The following is a 16,916-nucleotide window of genomic DNA, read 5'->3' as shown; positions in this document are numbered from 1 at the left end:
TTCGTGCCGCGCGCGCGCGCGCGCGCCCCCTCCCTCCGACTCCGCGGGTCGGCGCTGGGAGGCGGGGCCGGCGCGCCGCGCTCCCGACGGGCGGCCGCCGCGGCCAATCGGCTGTCGGACGTGCCTCTCGGGGGCGGGGCTCTCCGGCGCTCCGTCTCCGCGTCGGGGCCTTTGGCTTTCGGGAGAGGGGCGGGAGCGACCCGGGTGGTGCCCCGCTTCCCCGCGTCGGCCAATGGGAGGGCGGAGAGGTGCCCTTGAGGGGGCGGGGCCGAACCGTAATTGACGAGCGCTTCCTCGGGAGTCCGGGCGGAGGGAGGGGCGGCTAGGGGGAGGTGACGCAAGCCCGGACGGCCCAATGGGCGGCGGGCTGCGGGCGGCGGGGGCGGGGCCGCGGCCGCTGACAGACAGCGCGGGCGGCCTATGGGGGCGCGGCGTGGTGGGGGGGGCCCGAGCCTCCTGGTTCAACGTGGGTCAATTTTTTGTGAATGAGGAGGGAGGTTGTGGGGCCGCCGTCGCCGCCGTGGTGGGGAGCGAGCCCGCGCCGGAGCGCCCCGAGCCGCCGCCGCCGCCGCCCCCGCAGGCCGGCCCCGCGCCCGCAGCCCGAGCCGCCGCCGCCCCGGGCCCGGCCCGCCCGGGGAGATGCGGCCCCAGAGCCCGGCGATGCCCGCGCCGCGGCCGCCGCCCCGGAGCCCGCCCCGGTGAGTGCCATTGTCCGCCGCCCCGGCCCGGCCCGGCCCCGGCCCGGCCCCGGCCCCGGCCCCGGCCCCGGCCGCCTCCCCTCCCCCTCCCCGGGGGCCCCTCCCAGCCCCGGCCCCGGCCCCCCCCACCCCCGCCCGCCGCGGGCCCTCCCGCGCCGCCCCCCGCCTGTCATCCCCGCCCCCCGGCCCGCGCCCCTCCGCCCCCCGCCTGTCATCCGCGGCCCCCCGCCTTCGCGGGGCTCCCCCAGCCCCCCGCGCCCCGCCGGGCCGGCGCCGCCGCTGCGCCAGCAGGTTGGGGAGCATCCGCGGGGGGCCCCGGCCCCTCCCCCGCCTGCCCCCCGCGGGGAGCCCGCCGCGCCCCCGGGAGCCGGGGGGCCGGGCCGGGGCCGGGGGGCCGGAGCCGGGCCGGGCCGGGCAGATGCAGCCGCAGATAGGCGCCGGCTGCGGCGGCTCCCCAAACCGGTTTGGTGTGTGAGTCGGCGCGGGCCGGGCTCGGGGTGCCCGGAGGAGCCTGGGGGGGGGGGACCCTGCCGCCCCCGCCCCGCCCCGGGCCCCGGGGTCCCCCTGAGCCGCAGCCGCGTCCGCCCCGCCGGGCCCGGGCCTGGGGGCGGCCCCGCGGCTCCTGCCCGCCCGGGCCCGGAGGGAGGCTCGCGGGAGGCCGGTGCGGGAGGCCGGTGCGGGGTCCGGCCTGGGCCCGGCCCGGGGAGCCCCTCTCCGTCCCGCCTCTCGGGGCCCAGGGGGGCCCAGCAGAGCAGTGCGGCCCCGAGGCGCCCCCGGCCTGCCCCGCCTGGGCCCGGGCCGCAGCCGGCCTCCCCCTCCTCCGAGCCGGGCTCCGGGGGCCGGGGGACCGGGGGGCCGGGGGGCCGGGGGGCCGGGGGGCCTGGGGCTCGCCCCGCCGTCGCAGCCAAAGTTATGGCAGCATTCTGCCGTCGCCATGGCAACTCGGCTCCGCACGGCCGAGGGGCGGGGCGCGGCGCCGGGGCCTGGGGGGCTCCGGGGGGCCCCCCTCTGCCCCCTTCCCCAGGCACCGGCGCCCCCAGAGCGCCGGCCCGGGCCCCTCTTTCCCGAGGCCTCCTCCGCCCGAGCCGCCGGGCCCGGAGCCGCGGCCCAGCGTCTGCCCCGGCCCGGCCTGGCGCAGGGGCCCCGGGGGAGCGGCCGCCCGAGGCCCCCAACTTCAGAGTGTGGAGGGGAAGGGGCTGCAGCCAGCGCGGGACTCGAACCCAGGCCCCGCCCCAAGTCTGTCCTGAGTGGCGGGGGGTGGGGTGGGCTGTCACGGTCCGAGGAGGAGCCGGGACCCTCCCCCCTGGAGCAACCGGCCGGAGGGGGAGCTGAGCCCCTGCCCTCTGCGGGGGTCCCAGGCAGTCACTGATGAGCAGCCCCCCCCCAGGTCACAGAGCTGGTTCCCCCCAGTACCCCCTGCTGGGAGGACCCCGCGGCGGCCGGGGGGGCGCTGCACCTTGACCGAGACCTCCACTGCCTCCGCCACCCCAGGAGAGGGGGCCCCCAAGCCTTGCAGCCCAGGGAGCTGGGCCGGCAGAGCAGCCCCGGCCTCCTCGACCTCCCCCTCCCTCCCCTGAGAGGCCAGAGGAAGCTGCCCCCCCCAGCCACTGACCCCCTCATCCTCCCTCCTTGTCTGTGTCTGTGGCCTGGACAGGGCCCTGACCCCGACCCCGCAGGCCCCCCTGCTTAACCCCAGCCCGGCTCTCCCTACTCAGCCTGGACCCGCCTTCTGGGAAGCTGGGGAGCAGCCAGGTAGGGCAGCAGGCCCTTATGGAGCGCCTGCTGTATGCCAGACCCAAAGAAGGAGCCGGCCCTCCCTGTCCATCGGGGACTTAGCGAGTACCCACTGTGTGCAGGGGCATGAGCCCATATTGTAGGGGGAACAGCCAAGGGCACAGAATCCACGTGTGGTTTCCCCTAACAGTTCATAAAACCAGGTGTTTGGGGAGGTGCGCCTCTGGGGGAGCGCACCCAGAGTTTTGTGAGCCTGGGCTGGGGCTGGGAAGAGGAGGATCAAAGTGAGTCCATCCTGCCCTCGAGGGACTTTGATTTCTTCCGGCAGGGTGACACGTATGTGAGCGGCCACACACACACATGTGTCCATCTGCGCCCGGAAGCTCCTGGGAAGCGTCTGGAGAAGGAGCTCATTGGGGAGGGGGCCAGGGCGAGGCTTAGGTGAGGATGGGTGGACCTAGAGCCTGCAGGGACCAGGGACCAGAAGAGGGAGAGGGGCTCCGGATGCAGAGGAAGAGGCAGTGGCGCTGTGCGGGGCAGAGTAGGAAGGCAGAGCTTCCAGAGGGCTCCGGTGCTGAAAGACAACCCCGGCGGCCCAGAGACCAGCCCCCCGAAGTCCAGGGGCCCCAGACCCCGAAGGCTGTGCTCGTAGCTCCTGAGCGAATGTGTGGGAAGCCTGTTAGAGGCTGCAGAGGAGCCTGGTGCTCCGAGGCCGAGCATGGAGTTGCCGTCGGTGCCGCCACCGCCGCCGCCACCTACTACTCCAAGAGCTTCTGGAGACAGCTGCACCTGTTGGCAGTTGTCGGGGGGCTTCCCAGAGTGCCCCACTGAGGTCTGCCCTCTTGAATGTTTTCTCCAAGGGGCTGCTGCCAGGGCTGGGGGGGGGGGGCTTCTTCCCCCTCTCCTTGAGTGATGTTCTTGTTCGCGGGGTTCTGGCTGACTGCCCTAGTCTCCTTCCCCCCCTTGGTTTGGTGGGAAGCTTGGACCGGCCTCTTTTTCTTGGGCAAGGATTTTGAGGAAAGATCAGAGTGGCATCACGGACTGAAACTTGTGAATTGTTGAAGGGTGGCAAGAAAGGGAGGTCCCCGAGCCTTTGGTTGATTTGTGTCTGTCGGTCAAGAGGAGGCCATCTTAGGAGCCGAGGAAAGATGGGGAAGGCCACGTGATGCGATCCCCATTTTACAGAGAAGAAACTGAGGCCCAGAGAGGGGCATCGCCTCGCCAGGGTCTCACGGTGCATAAGAACCAGGCTGATTCTGCACTTGGGTCTTTCTGACTCGGGTCAGCGCTTTGCCCATGGTGGCCGCTGCGGCCCAGGGAGACAGCTTTGGGTTACCCTCCCTGGCAGCAGGCAGGGTCCGGGGTGTGACCCTGTGTGATCTGTGGCACCCACGTGTGGGTGTGGGATGCGTGGACATGGGATCCATAGGTATAGCGCACGCCACACGGGGTGGTCTCTGTGACTCCATGCGGGCGGCTGCTGCGTGAATTATTCATCTCATCCGTCTATGCTCTGAGTGAGGTGAGTGGGTTATCTGTGATCTGTGTGTGACGTGGTCCACGCCTGATTCCTACCTGTGACAGATCCACCCGTGCTCGACGTGTGTGGCTTGAAGGGGGAGCCCCACCCCCTGCGTGTCACGGTGGGGTCCGTGTGTCTCTGCAGGGGACTGTGGACGGCCGGCTCTCCGTTTGGGGGACGGTGTTTTGGTGCTTTGGACAAGTCCGGCTTCCTCCTTCCCGGCTGCCCGGGAGCCGAGGCGGGCACTGCCCCCCCCTCCGGGGGCCAGGCAGGCCCAGCTCCGCCGCCTTCTTTTCATCTCTTGGTTTTTTTCTTTGCTGATTTGTGGTCTATCTGTGTTCATAACATTTTTATACAGTTTGATTTCCCCCTGAGCCTGGTAACTTCCCGTGATGCACTCATACGGTTTCTTGTATAAATATTTTAAAACGCGGCCCTGTTGCTCAATGTTGGGGCGGCCTCCTTTGGTTTTAAGGTTATTTAGAAAGCGCCTGTTTTTATGCAATTCGGATGTCTCTGCTGGGGGCAGGCCAGGCCCTGACCAGGAAGGAGCCGCCGGCGGTCCGGAGCACGGAGCACTGGCCGGCCCGGGAGGGACTCTGAGCCTGGGTTCTCCTTCCAGTGTCTTGGGGGGAGAGGGGAGAGGGGGGAGGGGGGAGGGGGGAGGAAGGCGAGGAGGAGAGGGGAGAAGAGAGGAGGAAAAGAATGCAGGAGGGGAAAGGGGAGGGGAGGGGAGGGGAGGGGAGGGGATCGGATCTCTCCCAGATAACCCCCCCACCTTTAGATTTGGGGGGCACTAAGAAATTATGAAGTGTCTGAGGGCAGATTGGAACTCAGGTCCTCCTGACTCCAGGGCCTACTGCCCCTTCCCTCTTCTCTTAGTCCCCCCCAATTCACAGTATGCACGTTTGTTGATCTCCCCCCAGACTGGGGGCTGGGCCGCCTTTGTCTTTCATTATGCCTCTGCTTGGTGCTGCTTAGGAGCCTAATAAACGTTTATTGACCGACTAACTAATCACTGAGGCCTGGGGTGGGGGGCTCTCCTCTCTAAGGGGGGAGACACTAGATTCATGTTTGTCAAATTCAGACAAAATAAGATCCTGACACATGTTTGACCTCCCTGGCATCCAGAGGGTCGGGACCTCTGACCTCTCAGGACCTTTCCCCTCTTTGGGCCTCAGTTTCCCCCTTTGTACAAGAGAGCCTCTTCCCTTTCAGCCCCTAAATTCAGTGAAAATGCTGGGTGTGTGTGTGTGTGTGTGTGACTCTGTGTGTGTGTTTGTGTGTCTGTGTGTGTCCTGTGTGTGCCTGTGCCTGTGTGTATCTATGTGTTGCTGTGTTTGTGTGTGTCTGTTTGTATGTGTCCTTTCTGTGTATGTGTGTCTCTGTGTGTTTGTGTCCCCTGTGTGTTTGTGTCCTGGGTGTCTGTATCTCTGTGTCTGTGTGTGTCTGTGTGTCCTGTGTGTCTGTGCATTTGTCTCTGCGTGTCTCTGTGTGTCTGTCTGTGTGTCCTTTGCATCTGTGTGTCTGTGTGTCCTGTGTTCTGTATCTGTCAGTATGTGTTTCTCTGTGTGCCTGTGTCCTGTGTGTGTCTGTGTTTCTGCATGTGTCTGTGTCTGTGTATGTCCTGGGTATGTGTCTGTGTGTACTGTGTATCTGTGTATGCCTGTGTGTCTATGTCTGTGTGTTTGTCTCTGTGTGTGTTTATCTGTGTGTATCTCTGTGTATGTCCTGTGTATGTGTCTGGGTGTGTGTCTGTGTGTCCTGTGTGTGTGTGTCTGTGCTTTTTTCCTGTGTGTCTCTGTGTGTTTGTGTGTTTGTCTGTGTGTTTCTGTCCTGTGTGTGTCTGTCGTGTGTGTGTGTGTGTGTGTGTGTGTGTGTGTGTGTGTGTGTGTGTGTCCCTCCAAGATCCAGGAGTGAGGGAGAGAGCCGCTCTTCAAGTCAAAGGCTGGTCCGGGCCGGAGCCTCTGTCCGAGATGAAGGCCCTTTGCCCTTTGTGATGGGCTAGCAGCAGCATCAGAGCCCGTCTAGACTTGCCCTCCTCATTTTATAGAAGAGGGAACTGAGGCCCTTCAGGTTGGAGGCAGAATTTGAACTCAGAACCTGTGACTCTGAAACCAGGGCCCTGAGTATCCTCAGTCTTAGGATGGGGCAACCCCCAGGGAGGAGGACAGTCCACATCCAGGGCATGTATAGAGGAACAAGTGATTAGCCCCCCAACTCTGCCAGCTTGTATCATGAGGGAGATGCTGGCAGAGCCCCACTGAGCTCCCTGGGGTCCTCGCTGGCCCCTCCTAGCTCGGTCCCTCCTGTGCTGTCTTGGGGATTTTCTCGCTCTCCTCAGCTCCCTTTTGGAGCCTGGGTCTTTCCTGCCCGGCAGGTGAGCCGCCGGGAGGTCAGTACAGCTGCCGTGTGGTCTCCAGGAAGACCCTCTTTGGAAGGACTGGGTTAAGGGGTCTCCTCCCCCGGCATGCTCTGCCAATGGCTGCTTCTCGGCCAGGCCCATGGCTTCTGCCAGAGCCCCATCTCCTGAAGTGAGGTGGGGGGCTTCCTCAGACCCTTCCTAAAGGTCCCTTTCACAGATGGGGGGGGGGACATGTGAGCTTCACGCCTTTGACCGAGAGGAGGTTGAGAGGATGACCCTTTGAAGCCCTTCTGCTTGGCCAAGGTTCTAACACTGCTGGAAGGAAGACCTTGGGTCACTTGCCACCTCTGCGGTGCCCAACTGAAGGCCAGCTGGGCACCTCTCTGTGCCCCCAGGAGGCTTGGGGAGGGGACAGTGAAGCCCCCTGTCCAGGCTCATCGGGACATCTTCCTCTTTGTAGTTTTCTGACGAACAGATGCCTCCCCTCCTCAGGAGAGTGAGGAGGGTCCTGCTAGGTGGAACAGACCTCAGGCCAGTGGCCCGGGGTCTGAGCCCACTTTGCCCCTGAATTCCTGGGGTGACTTTGGGGGGCTTCCTCATCCCATCATCTCACAGATGGTGAGCCGGTCTGTCAGTGGTCATCAATGAGGAGCAGCAGCCCTAGCAATTTAATTGCTGAGCCCATCCCTAAGAGTGAGAAAGGTGGTGGGGGGGATGCAGGCCATCTTGTGGGACAGATCATAGGACCACTGATCCCAACCCATAGGCTTTGGTAGTTGCCACCTGACCCTGAGAGGTCACTTCCATTCTCTCAGTCTTCATTTCTTCATCTGTAAAATGGGGTCCCATTAGCTCTCCCCCCATTTTTCCAGGCCTTGCTGTCATTGCCTTTGTCCACTGTCTCCAGCATTCAGGGCCCTTGCTAGGCTGGGGGGGGGGGTGAGGTAAGTCACAGGCTCCTGGCCTTGTGGCTCCCACCCGGTGCCTGGATATGAAGTCACTGGAGTGGAAGGACTGGCCCCCGAGGAAGGCTTCCTGGAGGAGGAGACTTAGCTCACTGGGTGGCGTTGCCGCCGAGGTGTGGTGGAGGGAAGGCCCAGGTCCCAGCTGCCAGCTCTCCTCGATGTCCCCTCCCACCCTGGCGGGCTTTGGGATGACGGCAGCAGTGATGATGAAATCCCTCTTGCTCCCGTGTAATGCTCACCTGGTCCCGCACCTGGGCTGCTCAGACAGAGCCTCTGATGGCAGAAGCCGGACTGGCAGCTCCCAGCCAGGCAGCCAGTGTGCTGAGAGCCTGGGGGGGGGGGGTGCTGGGGCCTGCAGGCCTTTTTCTCTCCAGAAGGTAAAAGGTGATGACAGCCGGGCAGCTCACCTGGCCAGCGCTCCTCCTGGGTCTTCATGAGAGTTGGAGAGAGCCTCCTTCCCGGGGGATGATCAGACTATCTGCAGTGGAGGCTGCAGAGGCCTTTCTCCAGAGTGGGCTCTCAGCAGTATCACTCGTGGAAAGGGGCTGCTGGACCATCCATTGGTGCCTCAATTTCCCCTGCCCCGGAGGACTCCCTCTTCAGAGGGGCTTTTGTGCAAAAGGCTTGTGTTCTCTGGCACCTCCCGCTGGTGAGGCTTCCATAGGGGGCATAGCGGGGCTTACTCAGAGATGTGAGCCAGGCTGGGAGGGCCGGGACCTGCCTGTAGCTTCCTGGAGGAAGTACCCCCTGAGATGGGCCTTGGACTGATTCTGGAAAACTGTGGGGTGTGAGTCGGGGCCATGCTGACAATTTTCCCACCTGATCTTGGGGCTCCCATCTCCAATAGGATATAATGTGGACACCCTAAAAACCAAACTTGTGACCTGTTGACCCATGCTTCCCACCTTCCTCCCCTCCTACCCAGACTTTGTTGCCAAGATCCATCAGTTTTGCCTCTGCACCATCCTCCATTGTTTTCTCCCCTGTGCCATCCTCCATTGGTTTCACCTCTGCACCATCCTCCATTGGTTTTGCCTCTGTGCCATTCTCTATCAATGTTGCCTCTGCACCATCCTCCATTGTTTTCTCCCCGTGCCATCCTCCATCAGTTTCACCTCTGCGCCATCCTCCGTTGGTTTTGCCTCTGTGCCATCCTCCCATCAGTTTCACCTCTGCGCCATCCTCTGTTGGTTTTGCCTCTGTGCCATCCTCCCATCAGTTTCACCTCTGCGCCATCCTCTGTTGGGTTTGCCTCTGTGCCATCCTCCCATCAGTTTCACCTCTGTGCCATCTTCCATTGGTTTCACCTCTGCGCCATCCTCCATTGGTTTTGCCTCTGTGCCATTCTCTATCGGTGTTGCCTCTGCACCATCCTCCATTGTTTTCTCCCCTGTGCCATCCTCCATCGGTTTCACCTCTGCGCCATCTTCCATTGGTTTCACCTCTGCACCATCCTCTGTTGGTTTTGCCTCTGTGCCATCCTCCCATCAGTTTCACCTCTGCGCCATCCTCCATTGGTTTCGCCTCTGTGCCATCGTCTGTCGGTTTCACCTCTGAGCCATCTTCCATTGGTTTTGCCTCTGTGCCATCCTCCCATCAGTTTCACCTCTGCGCCATCTTCCATTGGTTTCACCTCTGCGCCATCCTCCATTGGTTTCGCCTCTGTGCCATCGTCTGTCGGTTTCACCTCTGTGCCATCTTCCATTGGTTTCACCTCTGCGCCATCCTCCGTTGGTTTCACCTCTGTGACATTCTCTATCGTTGTTGCCTCTGCACCATCCTCCATTGTTTTCTCCCCTGTGCCATCCTCCATCGGTTTCACCTCTGCGCCGTCTTCCATTGGTTTCACCTCTGTGCCATCCTCTGTTGGTTTTGCCTCTGTGCCATCCTCCCATCAGTTTCACCTCTGCGCCATCTTCCATTGGTTTCACCTCTGCGCCATCCTCCGTTGGTTTTGCCCCTGTGCCATCCTCCATCGGTTTCACCTCTGCGCCATCCTCTGTTGGTTTTGCCTCTGTGCCATCCTCCCATCAGTTTCACCTCTGCGCCATCTTGCATTGGTTTCACCTCTGCACCATCCTCCGTTGGTTTTGCCCCTGTGCCATCCTCCATCGGTTTCACCTCTGCGCCATCCTCCGTTGGTTTTGCCTCTGTGCCATCCTCCCATCAGTTTCACCTCTGTGCCATCTTCCATTGGTTTTGCCTCTGTGCCGTTCTCTATTGGTGTTGTCTTTGTACCATCTGAATGCAGTCTCCGTGCTGGATTTTTGCAGCAGCTTCTATGGAGGGGAAATCTATCTGTCTCCAGTCCATCCTCCAATTGGCCACCAAAGGGAGTTTCCGACTATAACATCCCCTTACTCACTAAACCCTAGTGGCTCCCTATTTGCCCCTCAGGATCAGCAGTCAGATCCTTTCTTGGACCCTACGTCTTGTCCCATCCTCTTTATTCCAGTGTCACCCAGCTTGCCGGACATCAGCCATTTTCCCTGGCTGTCCCTTGAGTGTGAACACTCTGTTTTCTCAAAGCCAATTCCTGCTAATGGTAGGACCCTCCTTCTGAGAGCCTGGTGTTTGTGCCCCCGCCTCCCTGCCCCCTTGTTCTGGGTCATGGCTGGGTCCAGGGGTGGCATTGGGGAGCAGGGAACCGGAGGGCAGGAGGCTGGAATGCCTCGCTGGGGAACTGGACTTTGAAGCCCCTTTGTCAGGGTCAGCCAAGGTGGTGGTCAGAGAGCCGGGGAAGAAACAAGGTCTGTGGCCAGTGGTGAAGGCTGAGTGCGAGGGCTTCCCTTCATGGAGGAAGGGGGAGCGTTCCAGGTGGAAAAGGAGGCTGAGTAATTATGTGAGAAGGGCCCCCCCACTCCACAACCCCAGGGGGCAGATTAGGAATTCACCAGTCTGGCCTCCTCATTTTGCCATCCATATTCACATTTAAATTGACTTCTTTATTTTGAACCTAAACATGACCAGACATGGGCATTTCCATGTCCAGAGAACCAAAGCCCGATTGTGTATGAAACTGTGAGATGTCCAGGGAGCTTTTGTGAATTTGATGTTAGACTGAAGCCTGTCCTGCTTCCTTCTTCAAGGGTTCTTCCACATTCCACAGTCTTTCTTCTGGATAGATCCTTGCCCCCTCCCAAAATCTGGGCTTTTCCTCCTCTCTTGCCCTGGAGCCAGCAGGATGGGAGGCAGATGCAGGTAAGACTACTTTTGGGTTGCTCGGGGCCTCCAGAGCCATTCCAGATGGAGGTGGATTGGTCCTTTGCAGAAGAAGAATTGAGCATGCCCAGCATTTATTAGACACCCACTGAATGCCAGACCTTGTTGTGGGTCGTAAAGAGAAAAATAGGAGACTATCCTTAAGCACAGGGTTAGAGAAGAGGAAAACATTTACCAGGGCAGCTGGCAGAGGGACCTTCTCGCACTTGGCAGTCTCAGGATCCCTTTATTCGTTCAGGAGGCTCCCCTGTCCCCGACTTTCCTTTCTGTGCAGCATGTCTGGCTTATCTCTCTTTAGATCTTAGTCTCCTGGGCCTCCTCTTTGCCTGGGCTTAGCCAGGCAGGACGTGGGGGGGGGGCAGAACTCAAAGCCTGGGGCTCCCCTTTACCACCTCATGGTGTTGTGAGTGTGCATGCGTGTGTCTGGCCTCACCCCGAAGCATTCCCAGGAGACTGTGCCCGTTCCTCCCACAGACTGAGCTGTGCCTCGGCTTGGACTTGGAGAATTCCTGTGGATTAGAGAGTTTGGAAGACCCTTGGTGTGCCTTAGGCAGGAGTCTCTGTCTTCCTGGGGCTATCGTTGGAGAACACTGCCCCCTCACTCACTCTGCCATCTGATGCCCAGAGTGGAATTCTCACCTTAGATGCCCTTCCCTGGGCAACCTCAGCAAGTCGAAAAGAAGCAAAATGGTCCCAGATGACTCCCTCCTCCCTGCTCGGTGGTCCGAGAACAGCCCCCTTCAGGGGGAGGCTGACCTCCTGGGCCTTGGACAGCAGCCACATTTGTCTGAGAGCCCCGAGTCCTCTCCAGGCCAGGAGGAAGAGTCTCTGGTGGGGGCTCCTTGGCATCCAAGAGGGCACCTCGGGAGCCCGGGAAACTGAGCTGTTCAAATAGGTGCTCCTTGGAATTGGGAATAGACCTAAGGACTCACTTCTGCCCCTTTGGGTGTGTGCATGTGCATGCGTGTTGTGTGTATGTGTGTGTGTAATATGTATGAGTAAATGACCCTCTTGATAAAAAAAGCCTGGGCCAGAGTATCCAAAATGAAAGGAAATGAAGAAATCCATTAATTCTCCTTTTTTCGCATCTTCTCAAATGGTATTCCCATTTTCACCCTGACAGTTTAATAATTAGGGTGCCTAATTTTAATCTGCTACGTGGGTGCAGGCTGCAGTTGGTGCACTCCCTCCCATACCGGGGTTGGCGCCTTGGAGAAGGATGCTGAGGTTGGGATGACCTTGCAGGCCTCTGAGGAGGCGGGAGAAGAGGGGAAGCCCCAGGAGTCCGGCCACGCCGGCCCATTCTGTGCGGCTAGTAAATGGTGAAGGAGATCCCCCGGAGCCTCAGCCTGACTTGGACTGAGTGGGTTTTCCAGCCTGGCCACCATGTCCTCAAAGCCCCTACCTGGTTCAGAGCTGACCCTGGCCCTTCTCTCTCTCTCTCTCTCTCTCTCTCTCTCTCTCTCTCTCTCTCTCTCTCTATCTATCTATCTATCTATCTCTCCTCTGTCTCTGGGGGAGCCTGCTTTGTGTGCAGAAGCTGGCACAGAGAACAATGGCCTGTGGCTGCATTGGGGTGTTATCTGAATAGAAAAGTCACTGTAGAGACTGGGTTGGGTAAGCCCAAGTCATGGGTCTTCTGTGCTGGAGCCAGGCCAGCTGAGACGCTGGAGATGTTGGAGACACTGGAGACATTGGAGGTGGAGATGCTGGAGGTACTGGAGACATTGGAGATGCTGGAGCCAGGCCAGCTGAGACGCTGGCGGCTCTAGAGAACCTCGAGGCTTTAGAGGCCCTGGAGACATTGGAGGCTCTGGAGGTGTTGGAGATGCTGGAGCTAGGCCAGCTGAGATGCTGGAGGCCCTGGAGATGCTGGAGCGAAGCCACCAAGCCAGGGCTGGGTCAGCTTCCTCCCCAGACTGCACACTGCTCTGGGGTTCTTGGGAGCAGTCTAGCGAGCCGGCCCCAGGGCACCCCGCATTTGTTTATTTTTAATTTCATCACATGGAAATGCAGAGATTTTCAGCCAAGCCTCCAGTCCCTGACCTGGGAGCACAGGGCCTCGCTTGCCATTGTTTTTCTGAAATAAGTTTGAATGACAGATGGTGTGTTTTTTTTGGAAGTGGGCTGGGGGGGGTGTATGGTTGTGAAAATATGTGTGTGTGTGTGTGTGTGTGTGTGTGTGTGTGTGTGCGCGTGTGAGAATATGTGTGTGTAGTTATGAATGTGAGTGTGTGTGTGTGTATGTGTGCGTGCATGTGTAGACAGCTGCCACTGACTTGCTGTGTGACCTTGGCCAAGTCACTCACCCCTGAATCTCCTCACACCCAGGTTATCTCCAGGTATCCTGATCCATATCTGGTCACTGGACCTATGTGGTTCTGCAGGACAAAGTGAGGCTGGGGTCTTCACACAGCCCCCTCACTCAGATCTAGTTCACGTGTTTGTCATGGTATCGCCTCCCTGATGACGTGGTCTTCTTTCTGAATGTAGGCCAAGTGCTATGAGAGAGACCAGGGAGGTAGGGCAGTGGGAGACCCTTACCCAAGTCAGCCCAGCCATTTCCAGGGCTCCCAAGGGGACACAGATTGTCAAGGATGTTCAGAGGGGGAACAGGAGGAAGGTCCTCATTTGAGGAGCTGTCTAGGAGCATTGGGGTGTCCCATTCAAACGTGTCCCTCATCAGGCTTGCTCGCCGTGCCTGGGCCTCCCTGGTAGAGTGGGCGCTTGGCCCCCACCAGCTGGACGTTGAGTGCTTAGCACCAGGAAGGGCTGCGCCGATGCCTACTCCTCCTTTGGTCTCTCCTTCTCTCCATCTCTTTTTCCTTTCCTCCATTCCCCCTCCCCCACCCCATTCTATGCCAGGTTCCCCCTTCTCTGGTGTGATTTTTTTGGCAGAGCATTGGTATCTTAGAGGGCCCCACATCTGGTGAGGACAGAATGGGGCTTCCCAGTGGTCCTAGAACTGAAAAGCCCCTTGGAAGGCTTGGGGGGGCTCTTTGTTCTCTTTTCTGTCTCCCCACTCTCAAACCCATCTGTCTTCACAACTTAAAATCCTGGAATTGTGGGAGAGGTGAAAAGGACCTTCAAGCTTCAAGACCAGTGGCCGACACTCGGACCCAGAGAGGTGCAGCCCTTTCCCCAAAGGCACAAGGCAGTGCCCAGATCAGGAGCTAGGCCCGGATTGGGGGCCATGCCTGGACCAGGGGTCCAGGCCCAGATCGAGGACCATGCCTGGACTGGGGGGCCCAGGCCCAGATCAGGGGCCATGCCTGGATCGGAGGCCAGGCCTTTGAGCCTTGGATTTCCTGTGCCATTGGGCTCAGACTGATCTGCCCCAGACCCTTGATTCTGCCTCTGGAGCATCTGTTGTCCCAGCATCTCTCCTCCATACACAGGACCAACACCCTGGGCTCCTGTAAAACTCCTTCCTCCCTGATCTCCATCCTTCCCCTCACTGCTGACCTCCCCCCAGGATGCACGTCTGACTGGCCTCTCTCCTGCTCCTGGAGCTCTTGCCTCTCCCTGACCTTCCTCCACCCACCCCCCATTTCTTTGCCCACTTTGGGGCACAGCCTGGCCTCCACCATGCCCAATGCCTGCATGTCCACCTGCTGAACCCTTTGTGCTGCTGCCTCCACAGTCTTCTCAAGGGTCCCAGCTCAGCATCTCTTCTCCAGGCCTGGCCCCCTTGAATTGGCCCCTCAGGATCTGAAGGTTGGCACAGATCACTGGTGGAGTGGTGGTGGCATAGCTTAGGTCTCCATTGTGCTTTCTGGTTTTTTGTTCTATTTTCCCTCAAGGCCCTGGCTCTGACCCTCCTAGCAGCCCAGGTCCTCGGCTCCCTGGCCCCAGTGGAAGAGCTGGCTCCAGGCCTGGCCCCTTCCCCATGGGTGACTCCTAATTGGCTGAAGGTTGATGCCACAGGAGCCCTGAGGTGGATCTGGAAGGGACCCTGGAGGCTGCCTTGTTTAACAGCTGAGGAAACTGAGGCTCAGGGACTTGGCCAGGCTTCTTAGCTGAACCCAGGTTCTCTGACCGAAGGTTCTGAGTGTCTAACATGCCTCTGTTAAGCATCAACTATACCCAAATAATCACTGTTATGATTAATTAATATTTCCATGGTTTTCCAGAACCCAAGCTCTGGGGGGGGGGGGGGCTCAGGGGGAATATCTTTATGAGAAGCTTCAAGTAGAAGCTCCCTGCTCCCTCCTAGCTGTCTTGCCACAAACAGGGTCCCAATGCAGCAGCTGGAGGGTGCCTCAGAGGTGGTCTGAGCCCACCTACACCTGTTATTTCTGAGGAAGAGGTGCCAGTAACTTGCCTAAGGTCACCCAGGTGATCAGGCTCCCCTCACTGGCAAGCTTGGCACTCTCCTCACGGCAGGGGGCACCAGAGCAGCCCACACTGGGCCAAGTGTAAAGGAGAGGCCTTTCTGAGGCGATGCAGTAAGGCATGGCAAGGTGCTTTTGTGCTTAGTCTGGCTGTGGGGGTGAGGGAAGCTTCTGAAGCAGTGAAGAGTTTTCAAGGACTCTGGTGTTCCTCAGCAAAGCATTTAAAAAGGATATTTGAAGACAACCCCAAGATCCTTCAGCTACTTGTGGTCCATTCCTAGATGGGCTGCCCTTCTGAACATCCATTCTTTGAGCTTCTGTCCTGTAAGTGCCGCTCATTGGAGCAGGAATGCACAGAGGGTCAGGTTCTTGGCATCTTCCCTGACTGGTGGCATCTTGGATCATTTGGTAGAATTGATCTTTTCCTAAGAAAACCAGTTTGGTTGATGGAGCCGCCTGGACTGAGAGACATGGGACTGCCTCTGCTTTCTGGACACCTGGCCGGGTTCAGGAGAAAGATCTCAATTTAGTTTATTGATCTGTCCTATCAGTTTGAAGATGTGTTTAGAAGAAGGAAAATTGGACAACAGCTCATGCCTAAAGGGAGGACAGTGCATGGAGATTCAGTATTTGTTGGGGTGCTCTACTCACAATTTCCTCTAAATCAGACATGGAAACCAGCCATCCCTGCCCATTGGTAGCCAGGACATCTCCATGCCAAGGAAAAGGCCGTGGGAATTGGTACAGTGAGGGAATAGGCAGCTCAGTGGGGTCTCTGCACAGCCGTGGCCACGCAAAGCCCCCTGCGGCAGCCAGTTCCCTGGACTAGAGGGAGCTTACCCTCTTCATGAAATTGAAGTGCTGGCCAAGAGGATGGGGTTCTCTCCTGTCACTGCGGTGCCCAGGCACAAGGTGTGGACTCTGGAGGTGAAGCTGGGATGCAGCTGCCAAACTCAGAACGTTCTGACTTCCTTTCAAAGTGCCCAGCTCATTCCCCACCTCCTACCCTAACTCCTTTAACCCCACCTTCAGTCACTGGTGCTTTTTGTTTCCAGTACACCACTGCCCATGTGCAGCTGCCACACCTTGGCACAGGCGGATCCCCCTCCCCTCCCCTTCCCCCTTCTCCCTTAAGAGTTTGCCCCCTCCATACTTTGTATTTCTTTGTCTTTGGAGGAAGTGTGCCCCTCGCCCCCCCCCCCATAATGGAATCCCGAAGACAGGGACTTCATGGAAAATGAAGATGTCACGTTTCCTTCCAAGGTTATAGACCCCATGAAATCTTTCCCTGGCCCTCAGGCTCAGAACCACTGCTCTCATCAAGTGACTGTAGGCCTTCGTCTCCTCATCCATCCAAGATTCTCCCCAAGCCTCGGGGAGAGATGCTGGGGCATCCTGGCACCCTAGCTTTGTAAGCATACTCAGGGTTTAGTGCTGAGTAAACCGAGGCAGATCTGCCTCTCTGCCTGGGTCTCCCTGTCTCTCTTCCTGATCTATTCTTGCAGAGATTTTTCCTTGGAGGGGCTTGGGCTCGAGGAGTTCAAAGCCCGGCTTCAGGGGCCAAGAGCCAGCCTTCTCCCCGTGGTCCCACCCACAGACAAGGACCATGTTCCCATCTCCCAAAGCCTCCTGAGTGGAGGGATCCACTCTGGAGAGCCCTGCCCAGTCAGGGGAAGTCCTCCTTCCCCATGCTGAGAAGAAGGGACTGGGGCTCTCTTCGGATAGCTGTCAGTTTTGAATGTCAGTTTTGAAACTCCCCATTTCTGGGTTGGCTGAACTTGGGCCAGTGGACAATGTGTGAAACAGGGCTGAATCGTCACTGCCACCAGTCTCTGGCCAGATAAGGGCCATTATTGTTACTGTCCCTGGAAAGGCTGAAGTGAGCAGCCGTGGAGGGAAACGTGTGGAGACAAGTGGAGAACCTCAAGGAGGTGGCCAAGTCAGCGTTTCCTGCGGCAGCTGATGAGCGGGTGCCACTCCGGCATGCTTGCAAGGGAGTGGCCTTGCTGTCGTGGGCCAGGTGCCCCAGAGGTGACCCAGTAGACTTGGCTCGGCCTCTCAGAACTCCTTTCTTTT

At 59.2% G+C, this 16,916-nt stretch overlaps 1 protein-coding gene across 3 annotated transcripts in view; it reads left to right on the top strand.

Moving 5' to 3' along the window:
* Positions 1–611: 611 nt before the first annotated feature.
* Positions 612–16,916, top strand: part of HDAC4 (histone deacetylase 4) — a 164,356-nt gene continuing 148,051 nt past the window's right edge. For all 3 annotated transcript variants that reach the window (XM_074189839.1, XM_074189840.1, XM_074189838.1), the window contains exon 1: positions 612–698. The gene's annotated coding sequence lies outside the window, so the exon portion shown is untranslated. The remainder of the gene's footprint in view (positions 699–16,916) is intronic.

Source organism: Macrotis lagotis, chromosome 5, assembly GCF_037893015.1.
Source record: "Macrotis lagotis isolate mMagLag1 chromosome 5, bilby.v1.9.chrom.fasta, whole genome shotgun sequence".
NCBI classification, from domain to species: domain Eukaryota; kingdom Metazoa; phylum Chordata; class Mammalia; order Peramelemorphia; family Peramelidae; genus Macrotis; species Macrotis lagotis.
The sequence above is the reverse complement of the archived record's forward strand: the minus strand, read 5'-3'. Positions and strand labels throughout refer to the sequence as shown.